Source organism: Suncus etruscus, chromosome 18 (genome assembly GCF_024139225.1).
Source record: "Suncus etruscus isolate mSunEtr1 chromosome 18, mSunEtr1.pri.cur, whole genome shotgun sequence".
In the NCBI taxonomy this organism is placed as follows: Eukaryota; Metazoa; Chordata; class Mammalia; order Eulipotyphla; family Soricidae; genus Suncus; species Suncus etruscus.
Window position 1 is genome coordinate 32,016,010 of NC_064865.1, and position 5,526 is coordinate 32,021,535.

Below are 5,526 nucleotides of genomic sequence, written 5' to 3' on the forward strand. Positions count from 1 at the left end.
AATGGAGTTCTTTCCTTAGAAAGAGTGCACGGCCGCGTAGCGAAGCGGAGCGGCTGTGCTCCTCAGCCTCTTTTTGCCCCACTCGCAAGAGTTTCACGCAAGAGGACAGTAGACAGACATAGACAGGTCACACTCACAGTCTTTCACAGCTGAGCCCCACTGGGCCGGTGTACTTTTGCGGATTTTCCCCGCCTGGTGTCACACACAGGGAGCCAGCTTTTGCTGTCTTAGTCTTTTTAATGGCTATCTGTCTATATGGTCTGAAGGGATATCTCATTACTGTTTTTGATTTGCATTTTCCTGATAATTAGTGATGCAGAGCATTTTTTTAATGTCCATACTTTTGGATATTGTATGTTTTCTTTTTAGAAAGTTTCTGTTGACATTTCTCCCCCCCCCCTTTTTTTTTTTTTTTGGTTTTTGGGTCACACCTGGCAGTGCCCAGGGGTTACTCCTGGCTCCACGCTCAGAAATTGCTCGTGGCAGGCTCGGGGTACCATATGGGATGCCAGGATTTGAACCAATGACTTTCTTCATGAAAGGCAAATGCCTTACCTCCATGCTATCTCTCCGGCTCCATATCTCCCCATTTTTGATGGGATTTTCTATACTCAAATTTCTTTGGGAAAGATAATTATAAATTTTACCCATTGAAGTGTGTGCTCTTACTCACCTTTGAAAAAACACCCCCAGGGTAAAGTTTTCTTGGGAGTTCCTTTAAAATAAACTGGTAGAGGATAGTAGAAATAATATTGGCTATCAGTCAATAATGGCTGAAAATTTCTCTTGTGTATGAGTTAACAAAATAAATATATTTTGTATCACTTTGGGAGAGATAACTAGGAAAATTTTAACATTAATTTTTATTTGTGTTAATATTTATTATTTTCTATTCAAATGTTTTTATTACTACCATAATCCAAAGACTACCTATTACTACCATTTTGTCATTTGTAGTCAACCTCATCCCTACTTCTCTCCATACCTCTGCCATATAACCTTAATAATTAGTTATTTTGTCACAATTCAAGTGTTTGTTTAGTTCACCAATGTCCACTCTCTTCATTTGTTTCTCTATATACCACACAATGGTTAGATTACATTTGTACTCCTATGATATGCTTTTTAAAAGTGAGATCCTGTAATAACTTTGGCAGCACAAAAATTAAAATTGGAATGATACAGAAAAAATTAGAATGACACCTGTGCAAGGATGACATGCAAATTTGTGAAGTGTTCCATATTTTGGATGAAACTGGAAGATACTATGTTAAATAAAGTAAACCAGAAGAAAAAAAATACAGAGTAATATCACATGTGGTATTTAGAATAAGTACATGAAGGAATGCAATGCATAAATTGGAGCTTTCAAGAACTTGTTAGGACCCAGAGTATAATGAGTAGAAGAAAAGAAATTGAGTGGAGGAAGAGAAAGACAAATATGAAAAGATGAGATTCAGGGGACGAGGTGTCTCAGAGGCATTGGTGTGTTAAGAAAGAAAAGAACTCAATATCCAAGCTGAAGTCAACAACAACAAAGTCATGAGACCTAAACTTTAACAACCGAAATTAAAAATGGATCTATAATAGGGTTGGAGTGGTAACACAGCAGTAAGGCATTTTCCTTGCATACAGCTGACCCAGGACCGTACTGGGTTTGATTCCTGGCATCTCATATAGTCCCCAGAGCTAGGAGTGATTTCTGAGCTCAGAGCCAGAAGTAACCCCTGAGTGTCACCAGGTGTGCCCCCCCAAAAAAGGGGGGGTCTATGTTGGCAGGATAGTGTGGGTGTTGGTAGCATGGGATGGATTCTGGGAACATTGGTGGAGGAAGGTTGACACCGGTGATAGGACTGGTTCTGAAACATTGTATGTCTAAAACCCAACTATGAATAACTTTAAATCATGATGGTTTAAATAATAAAATAAAATAAAATAAAATAAATAAACCTTGTTTGCTCTTAGGGAAAAAGAGTAGGATTCTGATGATACAGAAACTGCCAAAATCTCAATAAGAACACTAGTACCCATTCTCAGAGGAAAAGAATTGATTGAACAAGTAGCCTTTAAAAGACAAGTCTAACATTGTCGGCTCTTGCCTATTTTTTCAAAGGGATGTTTGCTTATATATATTTGGGGGTAACTGATCAAAGAATATTAAAATATTTGTTTATATGCACACAGAATTTTCTGGAAGGTTTCCATAAAATGTTGATATGTACTTCCAGAGAGGGTAACCAAGTATCTCGAGTAATGTGTATTTATTGTTAAAAAACAAGATGGATCAGAGCTCTGTTATGGAGATTCCTCAAAAAACTGGAAATTGATCTCCCTTATGATCCAGCTATACCACTCTTAGGGATATATCCTAGGAACACAAAAATAAAATTCAAAAATCCCTTCCTCACACCTATATTTATTGCAGTGCTATTTACAATATCCAGACTCTGGAAACAACCAAGATGCCCTTCAACAGATGAATGGCTAAAGAAACTGTAGTACATACATACAATGGAATATTATGTAGCTGTCAGGAGAGACGTAATCATAAAATTTTCCTATACATGATGTATATGGAATTTATTATGCTGAGTGAAATAAGTCAGAGGGAGAGAGATAGACACAGAATAGTCTCACTCATCTATAGGTTTTAAGAAAAATTAAAAATATTATTGTAATAATGCCTAGAGATAATAGAGATGAGGAACAGAAGGACCAGCTCACAATATGAAGCTCATCACAGAGAGTAGTGAGTGCAGTTAGGGAAATAACTACACTAAAAACTATCATGACAATCTTAATGAATGAGAGAAGTAGAATGCCTGTCTCAAATACTGGTAGGAATGGGAATGGAGGGAGAGGTGGTGGTGGGAATGTTGCACTGGTGAAGGGGAGTGTTCTGTTTATGACTGAAACCCTACTACAATCATGCTTGTAATCATGGTTCATAAAAAAGAGCTATATTATGGTAGATAAGGCATTTGTCTTACATGTGGTTGACTTTGATTTAGTCTCTGGCATCACATCTGATCCCCCAAGCACCACCAGAGGTCACTACTCTACAGATTTCCAGAATTATGGGGACTGGAGTGATAACACGGCTTTTGCCTTGTGCAGGGCTGACCTGGGTTTGATTCCAGGCATCCTATATGGTTCCCTGAGCCTGCCTGGGGCGGTTTCTGAGTTCAGAGCCAGAAGTAGCCCTTGAAGGTCACTGGATATGGCCCCAAACCAAACAAAACAAAACAAAACCGAAACAAAACAAAACAAACAAACAAACAAAAAACAAATAGAAATAATCCCTGAGCAGTAGGAAGTAGAGTTTGGCCCCACACTCCTCTCCAACTTCCAAAAGTTAAACTGGCAAGTAAATAAAGCAAACTATATTTTTGAAAAGGTTCAATTTGTTATTATCTGTTTTATTATATATATATATATATTTTATTATATGTGGAAGTGACCTGACCAATAAGTTTAAAACTATATTAATTAAAGATTAATACCTAACTTCATTGTGGAGTCATTGACTAACAGACCATTTGACAGATATTTTAATATGTTTAAACTTAATAAATGAATGCATACATGAGGGCAGAGCTAAGTAATTTTACTTAAATTTTTTTCTGCCTACCCTGTCAGCCCCATGGAGGCAATAGCTTTGTTTGTACTCTTAAAATGTGTTCGCACTATGTCCTCAACAAATGGAAACATGCTTGATTCTAAAACATCTGCCTCAAAGAAAAAATGGAGTTCCCAGAAATATGACTTGTGAGTGACAGAAAAGATACAGAAGTTATACAATTGAATTTATCACCAAAGGAATGTAGGTACAAGCAGTAAAACTTAAAAGATGTTATTTCTAAAGTGATAATGATTTTTTCATTATTTTTGTGGATTTACTCCTAAACTCTTCCTGTACCTGAAAACGTGGATGCCTCTGCCTAATTGAATGTGATCTTGCATCTGTTACAGAGTTTCTAATCTCTTCAATATTCCTCTGAAAATCAAACTGGCATCCTTATTGGTGTTTGTTGCCATAATACCCTGGTTTTCAAAAGGAATGAGGAGTAAAATAATGAGCTCTGAGGGATGAAGGTTGGTAGATAATGAGACTCTCTGAGAAGTAACATAAAGTTAAGAGCTCAACATAATACTCTCCATGTATAAGCAAATTTCATGAATTCATTTTTCCTAACAGCTGCATAATATTCCTTTGTGTAGATGTACCTTAATTTCTTTATTCACTCATCTGTTCATGGGCACTTGGATTATTTTCAGATTAGAGCTACTTGTGAATAGTGGTGCCATCAACAGAGAAGTGCAGATGTCTTTTCTGCTTTGTGTTTTGGGGAGTTAGGACAGAGAAAGGACCACTATGACAAGGCTAGTTGGAAATAATCATTCTGGACAAGAAATAGATGCTTTGGGGCCGGGTAGGTGGCGCTGGAGGTAAGGTGTCTGCCTTGCAAGCGCTAGCCAAGGAAGGACCACAGTTCGATCCCCCGGCGTCCCATATGGTCCCCCCAAGCCAGGGGCGATTTCTGAGCGCATAGCCAGGAGTAACCCCTGAGTGTCAAACGGGTGTGGCCCAAAAAACAAAAAAAAAAAAAAAAGAAATAGATGCTTAAAGGAGGTAAAGTATTATGTATGATACCCTTCAAAAAAACAGTATTCCAAACTATAGTACCTAAAATGGAAAAAGGGGAGAGAGAGAGAGAGAGAGAGAGAGAGAGAGAGAGAGAGAGAGAGAGAGAGAGAGAGAGAGAGAGAGAGAGAGAGAGAGAGAGGAAAAATGTCTGCCATAGAGGCAGGTAAGGAGAGGGGTGTCAGAAACCTGAGGATACTGGTGGCAGAAAATGTGCTCTGATAAAGAGATGGATTTGAAATAATTGTATGATACAAACTCAATCAGGAACAACTTTGTAACTATGTATTTCACAATGATTCAATTAAAAATTATTCATTAAAATAAATAAATAAATAGAAAAATGGCAAAAATAATGGGCTAGACAGCATTAGAATAGCAGAGACATAGTTTAGCTTATGATTAGTTTCTTAGAAGTTATCTTAGTGGACATAATGAATATCTCTGCTACTTGGCCAAACAGAAATGGAAATAAATCCACCTTCTCTGGAATGAAGTCTCTAAGATTAGCCTTGGGAACCCATATGAAGCAACTAGTGTTTTCTTTCAAGAATACTTGGGCATGAAAAAAGTAAATAAAAACTGTCTATATGTACAACAATCCCCAACAACATTTATTTTATGTTATCAACTGTGACCTAAACTACTTAAGCTATTATCTCTACCCTGATTACTGCTGAATGTGAGTTGGAAGACTCAAGTACTCATTGCTAGGTAAGTATTCTACTACTTGTTCATACATTTACATGCATAGACATGGCTTTCACATATATTCAGTAGTTCATGGATAGTTTCAAATGCCTGTAGGAGCCTTCCACTTTCATTGCTACATTCTAATAAAAGTTTTAGTAGAAATAATTAGGTTCTCATCTTCTGATTTT

At 37.2% G+C, this 5,526-nt stretch overlaps 1 non-coding gene across 1 annotated transcript; it reads left to right on the plus strand.

The window, feature by feature from the left end:
- Positions 1-1,141: 1,141 nt before the first annotated feature.
- On the plus strand, positions 1,142-1,248 carry LOC125996792 (U6 spliceosomal RNA). Its single transcript, XR_007491470.1, has one exon. It is a non-coding gene; the product is annotated as a U6 spliceosomal RNA (small nuclear RNA).
- The last annotated feature ends 4,278 nt before the right edge of the window (positions 1,249-5,526 follow it).